General features: G+C 39.2%; 1 protein-coding gene and 1 non-coding gene across 2 annotated transcripts in view; one reads left to right on the forward strand and one right to left on the reverse strand.

Annotated features, from left to right (window-relative positions):
* The window catches only part of PRKD1 (protein kinase D1), a 330689-nt gene that overhangs the window by 92289 nt on the left and 226021 nt on the right, over positions 1-12379 (forward strand). The window lies entirely within an intron of this gene.
* LOC118968587 (U6 spliceosomal RNA) lies at positions 1672-1774 on the reverse strand. The gene has a single exon (XR_005056320.1). It is a non-coding gene; the product is annotated as a U6 spliceosomal RNA (small nuclear RNA).

The following is a 12379-nucleotide window of genomic DNA, read 5'->3' on the forward strand; positions in this document are numbered from 1 at the left end:
TTGACTAATGAGCAGCCCAGTGTTTTACCCAGAGATACAGAATTAGCAGTGGCAAAACTAATTTGGATCCCAAACATCTTGGTTTAATTAGTTCTTCAGGTCTCTGTAAAGTCCTGGCTTAAATCGAGGTGGGTTTGAGTGCTGTTTCATGTAGCAAGAAATAGTAATTAGAAACATAATTTATACTGAGTTGGTGCTAAGCACTTGAGAGGTCCGTGTGGGAACAGGCTGCCATGGTTGATATAAATTGTTAAAGTCTATTGAGTGTTTCTAATGTGCTGGACTCTGTGGGGTTAATGAGTCTCTTCTATGGCCTTATTTAATGCAGTGAGAAGTAGGTGCCCTTTGAGCACTCTATGTCACTGAGGCTCTCCAGTCATGGCCACACCCTTTCCCCTTGGGCTATGACAAGATTGGTCCCCTTTGGGCAATTGGTCACATACACAGCACTAAAAAGCAACACAGAAATCTCACCTGCCTAAGTTCCTTGGGACTCAGCCTGGAGAATTCATATTTTCTGTTATACTTTTGGTGTTTCAGCATATGTCAGGTAAGATATTTTGTCTTTTGTATATAAAAATTAAGTAACTGTACCACTATCAAATATGCAGTTGTAAATGGTATATAGACAAAATTTCTGGATCTACAACTTATTCTAAAGTTGATTTTGTGCTATTCCACACACAATTCTTCCCATTTTCTGAATAAAAGAATGCTTTTGCATAAACCACTTTGGTTTTCAGACTATTTTTATAGTTTCTAGATTATGTGTTTTCATTTTCTCTTTAAGTAGATAAGTTTCCACAAGAAATATAGCTGAGCACATTCCTCCTGATAGTATACTATGTGGTTAACATGCTGACTGCAGATTTTGGATTTGAGCTAGTTATTTAAAAGATTGCTGTCTTACATATACTGAATTCAAATAATATTCACTTTAATGTTCTGAATATATGCGGGTATAGGTAGTTTGGTAATGATTATATGCTTATTTTGTTCACTTAGTAGTCCTTGGAACTTTTTTTAAAATTGATATAGTTACAATATAAAGTTGTGGTAAATAATACAGAGAAGTCCCTTGTACAGTTTTTGTGGTTTCTCCTAATAGTAACTATAGCTCTGGGGGGAAGGGTGTGCCCAGCCTGGGGCAAATCTGCTATGAAACTGGTGAACCCGAAATAAGTCAAGGGAAAGGGTAGGCTTGCTCAAGGCTTGCTCGAATACACTAGCTAGGCCCTGCCCTGTCTGTCTCCTCTGGCCACTGCTCATTCTGCCACCTCTGCAGACTCTCTACTTCCTGCCACCCCTGGGAAGAACTCCATTGGAGGATCTCTGGTGACTGGCAGATGACAGACCAATTATGTACCAGGAATGGAAGAGAGGAGAAAATGCCGTTTCTCTAACCCTTGCCCCAGAGGCTGCAGGAGGTTGCAGTGGTAAACACCTATTGGTATGTAAATGGACTAAGGCCAGGTGGGAGATTCTTGAAATTGTGCAATTTACCCCATAGCAACATTTTGTAAAATTATAGTATAGTATTGCAACTAGGACACTGATACCGATAAAATCCACTTTTTCTTCTGACTTACTCAGATTTTCCAATTTTTAATGTGTACTCATTTATCTGTGAGTGTATGTGTGTGTATATATTTGTATTTAGTTCTGTAAAATAAAAATATGGAATACATAACAAATTTGCATGTCATCCTTGTGTAGGTGTCATGCTAATGTCTCTGTTTTCCCATTTTAGCATATATGCTGCATAAGTGAGTACAGGCCTTTGGTTTTTTTTTGAAAAGATGAATTTTTAATAACTGCTTTTACCACAAGGTTGTCATACAGTTACAAAGCAGTTAGACATTTCTGAAAGGTAATACTGTTTTTTTAAAATTTTTATTAAAGTATGATTGATATACACTCTTATGAAGGTTTCACATGAAAAAACAATGTGGTTACTACATTTACCCATATTATCAAGTCCTCACCCATACCCCAATGCAGTCATTGTCCATCAATGTAGTAAGATGCAACAGATCCACTATGTGCCTTCTCTGTGCTACACTGTTCTCCCTGTAATCAACCACACCATGTGTACTAAACATAATACCCCTTAATCCCCTTCTCCCTCCCTCCCCACCCACCCTCCCACACCCCTGCCCTTTGTTAACCACTAGGCCCTTCTTGGAGTCTCTGAGTCTGCTGCTGTTTTGTTCCTTCAGTTTTGCTTCATTGTTATACTCCACAAATGAGGGAAATCATTTGGCATTTGTCTTTCTCCACCTGGCTTATTTCACTGAGCATAATGTCCTCCAGCTCCATCCATGTTGTTGCAAATTGTAGGATTTGTTTCTTTCTTATGGCTGAATAGTATTCCATTGTGTATATGTACCACTTCTTCTTTATTCACTCATCTACTGATAGACACTTAGGTTGCTTCCATATCTTGGCTATTGTAAAAAGTGCTACAATAAACATAGGGGTGCATATGTCTTTTCAAATCTGAGAAGTTGTATGCTTTGGGTAAATTCCAAAGAGTGGGATTCTGGGGTCAAATGGTATTTCTATTTTTAGTTTTTTGAGGAACCTCCATATTGCTTTCCACAATGGTTGAACTAGCTTACATTCCCACCAGCAGTGTAGGAGGGTTGCCCTTTCTCTGCATCCTCGCCAGCATTTGTTATTCTTTGTCTTTTCGATGTTGGCCATCCTAACTGGTATGAAGTAATACCTCATTGTGGTTTTAATTTGCATTTCAATGATGATTAGTGATGTGGAGCATCTTTTCATGTGTCTGTTGGCCATCTGAATTTCTTCTTTGGAGAACTGTCTCTTCATATCCTTTGCCCATTTGTTAATAGGGTTATTTGCTTTTTGGGTGTTGAAGCATGTAAGTTCTTTTTATATTTTGGATGTTAACCCCTTGTCAGATATGTCATTTACAAATGTATTCTCCCATATTGTAGGATGCCTTTTTGTTTTGTTGATGATGTCCTTTACTATGCAAAAACTTTTTAGTTCCATGTAGTCCCATGAGTTTATTTATGCTTTTGTTTCCCTTTCTGGAGGAGATGGTTTCAGGAAGAAGTTGCTTATGCTTTTATTCAGGAGATGTTTGCCTATGTTGTCTTCTAAGAGTTTTATGGTTTCATGACTTACATTCAAGTCTTTAATCCATTTCGAGTTTACTTTTGTGTATGGGGTTAAACAATATTCCAGTTTCATTCTCTTACATGTAGCTGTCCAGTTTTGCCAACACCAGCTGTTGAGGAGGCTGTCATTTTCCCATTGTATGTCCATAGCTCCTTTATCATAAATTAATTGACCATCTATGGTTGGGTTTATATCAGGGCTCTCTAGTCTGTTCCACTGGTCTATGAGTCTGTTCTTGTGCCAGTACTAAATTGGTTTGATTACTCTGGCTTTGTAGAGCTTGAAGTTGGGGGCCTAATTCCCCCTGCTTTATTCTTCCTTCTCAGGATTGCTTTGGCTATTCGAGGTCTTTTGTTGTTCCATATGAATTTTAGGATGATTTTCTCTAGTTCATTGAAGAATGCTGTTGGTATTTTGATAGGAATTACTTTGAATCTATAGATTGCTTTAGGCAGGATGACCATTTTCACAATATTAGTTCTTCCTATCCATGAGCATGGCATATGTTTCCCTTTATTGGTATCTTCTTTAATTTCTCTCAATTAGTTCTTCCTATCCATGAGCATGGCATATGTTTCCCTTTATTGGTATCTTCTTTAATTTCTCTCATGAGTATCTTATAATTTTCAGAGTATAGGTCTTTCACTTCCTTGGTTAGGTTTATTCCTAGGTATTTTATTCTTTTTGATGCAATTGTGAATGGGATTGTTTTCTTCATTTCTCTCCCTGCTAGTTCATTGTTAATGTATAGGAATGCCACAGATTTCTGCGTATTAATATTGTATTCTGCAGTTTTGCTGAATTCAGATATTAGATCTAGTAGTTTTGGAGTGGATTATTTAGGGTTTTTTTATGTACAATATCAAGTCATCTGCAAACAGGGACAGTGTAACTTCTTCCTTGCCTATCTGGATGCCTTTTATTTCTTTGTGTTGTCTGATTGCCGTGGCTAGGACCTCCAGAACTATATTGAATAGTGGGGAGAGTGGGCATCCTTGTCTTATTCCCAATCTTAAAGGAAAAGCTTTCAGCTTCTCGCTGTTAAGTATAATGTTGGCTGTGGGTTTGTCATATATAGCCTTTATTATGTTGAGGTACTTGTTATCTATATGCATTTTGTTGAGAGTTTTTATCATGAATGGATGTTGAATTTTGTCAAATGGTTTTTCAGCATCTATGGAGATGATCATGTGGTTTTTGTCCTTTTTGTTGATGTGGTGGATGATGTTGATGGATATTTGAATGTTGTACCTTCCTTGCCTCCCTGGCATAAATCCTACTTGATCATGATGGATGATCTTTTCGATGGATTTTTGAATTTGGTTTGCTAATATTTTGTTGAGTATTTTTGCATGTGTGTTCATCAGGGACATTGGTCTGTAATTTTCTTTTTTTGTGGTGTCTTTGCCTGGTTTTGATATTAGAGTGCTGCTGGCCTCATAGAATGAGTTTGGAAGTATTCCCTCCTCTTCTATTTTTTTGGAAAACTTCAAGGAGAATGGGTATAAGGTCTTCACTAAATGTTTGATAAAGTTCAGCGGTGAAGCCACCTGGTCTAGGAGTTCTGTTCTTAGGTAGGTTTTTGATTAGCAGCTCAATTTCATTGCTGGTAATCGATCTGTTCAGATTTTGTTTCTTCCTTGGTCAGCCTTGGAAGGTTGTATTTTTCTAGAAAGTTGTCCATTTCTTATAAGTTATCCAGTTTGTTAGCATATAATTTTTCATAGTATTCTCTAATAATTCTTTGTATTTCTGTGGTGTCCGTAGTGATTTTTCCTTTCATTTCTGATTCTGTTTATGTAAGTAGACTCTCTTTTTTTATTGATAAGTCTGGCTAGGGGTTTATCTATTTTGTTTATTTTCTCGAAGAACCAGCTCCTGCTTTCATTGATTCTTTCTATTGTTTTATTCTTCTCAATTTTATTTATTTCTGCTCTAATTTTTATTATGTCCCTCCTCCTACTGACTTTGGGCCTCATTTGTTGTTCTCTTTCTAGTTTCATTAATTTTGAGTTTAGACTGCTTATATGGGATTGTTCTTCTTTCTTGAGGTAGTCCTGTATTGCAGTATACTTTCCTCTTAGCACAGCCTTGGCTGCGTCCCGCAGATTTTGCGGTGTTGAATTATTGTTGTCATTCGTCTCCATATATTGCTTGATCTCTGTTTTCATTTGTTCATTGATCCATTGGTTATTTAGGAGCATGTTGTGAAGCCTCCATGTGTTTGTGGGATTTTTCATTTTCTTTGTGTAATTTATTTCTAGTTTCATACCTTTGTGGTCTGAGAAACTGGTTGGTACAATTTCAGTCTTTTTGAATTTACTGAGGCTCTTTCTGTGGCCTAGTATATGATCTATTCTTGAAAATGTTCCATGTGCACTTGAGAAGAATGTGTATTCTGCTGCTTTTGGGTGTAGAGTTCTGTAGATGTCTGTTAGGTCCATCTGTTCTGTTGTGTTGTTCAGTGCCTCTGTGTCCTTACTTATCTTCTGTCTGGTTGATCTGTCCTTCAGAGTGAGTGGTGTGTTGAAGTCTCCTAGAATGAATGCATTGCATTCTATTTCTCCTTTTAATTCTGTTAGTATTTGTTTCATATATGTGGGTGCTCCTCTGTTGGGAGCATAAATATTTATAATGGTTATATCTTCTTGTTGAATTGACCTCTTTGTCATTATGTAATATCCTTCTTTGTCTGTTGTTACTTCTGTGTTTTGAAGTCTATTTAGTCTGATACAAGTACTGCAACTCCTGCTTTTTTCTCTCTGTTAGTTGCATGAAATATCTTTTTCTATCCCTTCACTTTTGGTCTTTGGGTTTAAAGTGAGTCTCTTGTAGGCAGCATATAGATGGATCTTGTTTTTTTATCCATTCAGTGACTCTATGTCTTTTGATTGGTGCATTCAGTCCATTTACATTTAGGGTGATTGTCGATAGTTATGTACTTATTGCCATTGCAGGCTTTAGATTTGTGGTTACCAAAGGTTCAAGGTTAACTTCCTTACTATCTTGTCTTGTACTTTATAGTCTAACTTAACTCACTTAATATGCTGTTACAAACACAATATAAAGGTTTCTGTTTCTCCTCCTTTTGCTTTCTCCTCCATTCTTTATTTATTAGGTATCATATTGTGTATTTTTTGTCTATCCCTTGATTGACTTTGGGGATAGTTAATTTAATTTTACATTTGCTTAGTAATTAGCTGTTGTACTTTCTTTACTGTAGTTTTATTATCTCCGGTGACAGCTATTAAACCTTAAGAACACTTCCATCTATATCAGTCCCTCCAAAATAGACTGTAGAGATCCTTTGTGGGAGTGAAATTCTCTCAGCTTTTTCTTATCTGGAAATTGTTTAATCCCTACTTCAAATTTACTTGATAATCTTGCCAGATAAAGTAATCTTGGTTCCAGGCCCTTCTGCTTCATTACATTAAATACATCATGCCACTCCCCTCTGGCCTGTAAGGTTTCTGCTGAGAAATCTGATGTTAGCCTGATGGGCTTTCCTTTGTATGTGATCTTATTTCTCTATCTGGTTGCTTTTAATTGTCTGTCCTTTTCCTTGATCCTTGCCAGTTTTATTACTGTATGTCTTGGTATTGTCTTCCTTGGGTCCCTTGTGTTGGGAGATCTGTGGATCTCCATAGCCTGAGAGACTTATCTCCTTCTGCAGATTGGGGAAGTTTTCAGCAATTACCTCCTAAAGACACTTTCTATCCTTTTCTCTCTCTCTTCTTCTTCTTCTGGTATCCCTATAATGTGAATATTGTTCCATTTGGATTGGTCACACAGTTCTCTCAATATTCTTTCATTCTTAGAGATCCTTTTTTCTCTCTGTGCCTCAGCTTCTTTGTATTCCTCTTCTCTAGTTTCTATTTTATTTATCATCTGCTCCACCGTATCCAGCCTTCTTTTAATACCCTCTATTGTGCTCTTCACCGATTGGATCTCTTACCGGAATTCATTCCTGAGTTCTTGAATATCTTTCCATACCTCCATTAGCATGTTGATGATTTTTATTTTGAACTCCCTTACAGGAAGAGTCATAAGGTCCATGTTATTTAAGTCTTTCTCGGAGTTATATTAATTTTACTCTGGACTCGGTTCCTTTGGCATTTCATATTTGTATATGGTGCCCTCTAGTGTACCTGCTCAGCCCCTGAAGCAATGTCGGGAGTCACAGGGGAGTGGTATTGGTGCCTGGGGTGAGGAAAGAGCTGTTTCCTGCTTCCCGGCTGCTATGCCTGTCTCTACTGCCTGAACCAGTGGGCCGAGCACAGAAGTATAAGCTTTTGTCCCAGAGTAGCTGGTATGAATCCCTGCTTTCCACAAGTGGCTGGAATCTCAGTCTCTCCAGGAATTCTGCCTGTATAAGCTTTCCAACCTTGTATTCATGCGAGTATCATGGAAGCACCATGAAATCTAGGTTTTTGCTCCCATGGAAGATCTCTGGAGCTAGGTATTCCACAGTCCCAGGTCTTCCACTCCCTCCCTGCTCTGTTTCTCTTCCTCCCTCCAGTGAGCTGGGGTGGGAGAAGGGCTTGGGTCCCGCCGGGCCACAGCGTTGGTACATTATCCTGTTCAGTGAGGTCTGCACTTTTCTCCAGGTGTGTGCAGTCTGGCTCTGTCCTCTTTCCTGTTGCTCTCTCAGGATTAGTTGCATCAACTATATTTTCCAATTGTATATGGTTTTAGGAGGAAGCCTCTGTCTAACCTCTCATGCTGTCTGTCATCCTTAATCCAGTCTCTATTCCAGGCCTTTGATTTTATATGAACCAGGGCTGGCTTCAGGGACCTGTTACTAGAACATTAGGTAAGAGTTTAATTTGTGGCTTTGCTATCTTGAAATCCTTAGTCTTCTGTTTGAGTTTGTGTTTTGTAAGTGAAGTTCAGTGGGATAGTGGGGTCTACCCAGTACTGGAAGCCTTGACTCCTTGGGATGGGTACTCTTCTCTCCACTTCTTCCTCCTCCACCTCCTAAGACCTAAAGGACCTGGCTTCTTGCTCCACACTTCTGCCCCACAACTGCTGTTGTCTTCAGTGCCTGGCAGGAGAGGGTGGGACCTGAGCCCAGGTGGGAGCAAGAGCCCAAGACCTTTTGGGACAGGACACTGATGCAGCCCCAGGACCCAGTGTCACAGAGAAGCCTCAGTGGGGCAAACCTCTCACCCACCCCAATCTAAGTACCTACTGCATCCTTGGGAAGAGATTGCAGTGCTCCTGGGGGTCTGTGGGTTGGGCCGGTGGGCCTAGGGGAAGGGAGATACCTGACTTCACTTTTCTCCTGGTTGGTGTGCAGAGCATTGGTCTGTGGATGGAGGGAGGGGGATCTCAAAGCTAATGTCTGAGAAGTCTGTGGGCACTGTGGGGACAGGGGAGGCCATGTCTCAGAAGTTCTGCACTCATGCTGGCTGCAGGTATCTTGTGCCTGCAGGAGCACAGCACTGAATAGCAAACAAATAATACCATGGGACGTAGAGAGAGATCACAGAAGAAAGGAAAAATTTTGATATTTTAGTACCTTTAATTGAAGTTTTTCTCTGCCTTTTAAACAGAGGGTCCCACATTTTCATCTGACATGGGTCCTGCAAATTATGTAGCCCATTTCTTGTAAGGGATAGTGTTATCTTGAGCAGTCATTTTCTATGCACAGTATCCACTTGTTTTCACTGCATTGTCCTATATTTGCTTCAAATTTCAGTGACATAGTAAGAAGATATTCAGAGAAACTATGTGGGAACTAGAACAGCACAAAACCCATAATGATATAAATATGTGGTGGAAAATTACAATAAAACCCTTGCATCTTACACTTTAATTTTGCCTCAAGGAAATGGCAAAGTGCCCAGATGGCGATAACCAGTTCCAAAGAGCGGCCAGAACTGCTAGGGGCTGAAATACATAGTTTGTTGCTTTTCCCATTTTGGTGCTTGACTATAGGTTTTGAGGTTAGTGTTTGAAAGCTGGAGCAGGTGCCTGACACCTGGAAGTGTTTTCTTTACTGCCTTGCTAATATCAACACAATGAGACCTATTGAAGTGTATTTTTAAGTAACACTGAAACTGCTTTACATGTGTATATATGTCTATTGAAATACAATCATAAATAGGCCTGAAGTGTTTTCATTTGGAATTCAAAGGGATATGATTTGTGTCTTGGAACAATGAAAGATTCTTATAAAAAGGAACATGCTGATGGAAAATATTTAAGTAAAATTAAAATATTTGAAAAGTTTGTAAATGTAGATTGAAGTACCAACATAACAAAATTAAATTGCTTCACCTTAGAACCCTACAAACAGAGGTGCCTAGTAAACATCAGGCAGTCGTGCTATGGGATGATGACTAAGAAGTACAGTTGTTCGGACAAATTTCAATCTTGGAGGCTGAGGGACCTCTCTTGTTTCATTTGAAAAGAACACCTTCATTTTGGTGCTTAGAAATACATTTGCACATCAGATCATTTCAGTACACTGGAAGGTGGTTCCTTTTTTCCATTGAAGGTTTTTCTTTTTCTTAAGTTAGTGCTGGAGTTTTCCCTGAGCATCTCTGCATATATATTACATTAGGGATCAGTGAATTTCAGAAGTTTCCAAGGTCAATTTTTGTTTTAATGCTTGTCTGAACAACTTGATCTGTTTCCCAGTGCTCATTTAACCAAACAACCACTTTGTTTATAGTTCTGCCTGACCTGAAGTATACTCTGCAGAATGTGCTGGCTGTTTTTTGTTTGAAACTACATGATTCATGCTGGGTCCAGCAACATGAAGGCCAGGCAAAGGGGGTTCATTGAAATCTAGGACTAATAAGTGTGTGTTTTTCATCATTACTTTCACATCCTAACTCCCTTTCTGAAACCTATTCCTAGATCCCCAAATAAGAGCAAAAAAACAGAAAAAGCAAAAAACAGCTCCCTGCCCCAACTGCCCCCTCTCCCTGCCCCAGATTTAATATCTTCTTTGCTCCCTACTCACTCTCACAAAGTTGTTAATTAGAAGCAAAATGTCCAAATGTCTTTGTTTTTCCTACAGAGAGACCCAGGCAGGTGCCCAGATAACCTGTAAATTAGGTCATTAGTATAAGAATAATCATGCCCTGATGTGTTTGAGTGCTTTTTTTAGACCAGGAGGTGGAAGTAAACTCCTCATGCCCTGTGGTGGTTGCTGAGCTCTACAGCCTGACTTGCCTTCCTCTTCTGGGAGAGGACTTGTCAAACAGATCGGTTTTCATTCAGGCACCTGCATCAGGTGGAAGATGTCTCTGTGACCACAGTACACACTCCTCAATCTACTTTTTCTCCAAACATGACTGCATTTTCTAATTTTTCCCTTTTCCAGCTTCTTCTCACTTTCTATATTGCTCTAACTTTCAAATTTTCTTTTCTCCTTTCCATTGTATATTCAACTGCATTGGCAACTTACAAGTACTTATATCACCTTGTGGCCATTCATACTTTCCATGAACATAGAAATGTGTTCCAGAGATCAGAGTGTGTGCCTTGGAGGCATCCTGCAGGGGACTGTGCTTGGCTCCACCACTCACCAGCATTGTGACTGGGCAAGTTACTTAACCTCCCCTGGCTTCTTTTTCCACATCTGTAAAATGGGGATGATAATGTAATTTCTACCTCATAGAGTTACTGTGAAGATTAAATGAGTTTTTTCTTATTAAGTATTTAGAACAATTGTTGGCACAAAGTTAGTGCTTCACAAATGTTAACCAATATTATTACTTAATTTTGTTTAGCTCAATTACATACCATTGGGCCTTCTATTAGCATCCTATTTTTCTGGCAACACCTGTTAATATACCAGATAATAAGTGTAAGATAAATTCTAACTGAAATAAGCAGGCGACGAGAGGCAACAAAGGGACAGGCAGTTTATTTGAGTGCAATTACCAGGTGATGTTCCCTAGTCTGGCTATCACAACCAGGGAAGTCACACTCAGCAGGGCAGGCAGTGAGATTTTAAAGGAGGTAGGGGGAGGCAGAGCTTAGATTTACAGCGGCACAAGGATTGGCTAGCCTAAGGCACATTTTTCAGGTTGGGAGGGGGCAGCAGCAGGGGACTTTGGCATGTCATCAGTGTCTGACATGCTCACCCCTCCCTCTGGTGCCTCCAACCTTACATTCTAGCCTTTTGGTTATAATAGGCACCGACTTGATCTGGCTGCTTCATGCTGAGATGGGGCGCAGTAAAGGGTGCAGCTAGGTTTCTATCACTGGTCAGTTGAGAGGGTCTCAGAAGGTTAGCGCTTCTATTCTGGGTTTCATTTCTATTACTATTTGCAGTTTTGTGGCTTCTAGGCAAGATAGAACAAATTGTGTTATTAGGTTAAGTAGCAACATCTGGAGTTGGATTTTCTATTCTGGAAGGACAAACTTGATGAGATTAAGAATGCATGGCTGAATATGAGAACTAGAAATATGAAGAGTCTAATCGAGAATCATAGCTAGGTATCATGGGGAAACTAGAATTCTGGATCGAGTTTACATCTCAATGACTAGTAGGATTTAGTATAGATAAGACTGCATTACTGAAACAATACTTTTCTCTAAAATCACTCTCATTTTTATTAGAAGTAGCCAGATAAGAAAAGTAATTAACCGTTGGCTTGATTATTTGCATGAGTGCAGCAAGAAGAATAATTGATTACATGGGATCTTTTAAATGTGCTTTGCTGGGACTTTTTGTAAGGAATTTCAGTTAAACTTTTAAAGGCTTCTCAAGGTCAGACAGCCAAGCCAGACTTGCCATCAGGTTATGCCTGGAGTACCTGTACATTTGGGTGAATTCCTCTCTTCTTGAGGTTCTCAAGACATTCCTGAGGTTCCTGCACCTGCCAGGAAGTGATCTTCTTTACTCACCTGGCAAAGATGCTGGGAACTCTGTAAGCAAGGTACCAGGCCAGTTCTTCTAAGGGGCTTTGTGGGCTTTATAAAGTCAATCTTAGTTCTTTAAAGCTGTTTGTTCATATCTGAGTTTACACACATGTCTCTCAGGTATGACATTCTAGTCAAAGCCTTGGTAATATAACCAGTGTTTTTAATTGGTCTTCTTACAAGGAAAGCAGATTCTTATTGAACTTGTGCAAATAAACATACTGCCATGAAATATAAAAGTAGTTACTGAGAGTTTTTAAATTCTGGAGGGATCAGGTAGAGAGAAAGATAAAGTTTCAATTCTGCTTATAAAGGCAGTCATTTACTAAACTGTTGTCAGCTTAAG

This window comes from Manis javanica, chromosome 8 (genome assembly GCF_040802235.1).
Source record: "Manis javanica isolate MJ-LG chromosome 8, MJ_LKY, whole genome shotgun sequence".
NCBI classification, from domain to species: domain Eukaryota; kingdom Metazoa; phylum Chordata; class Mammalia; order Pholidota; family Manidae; genus Manis; species Manis javanica.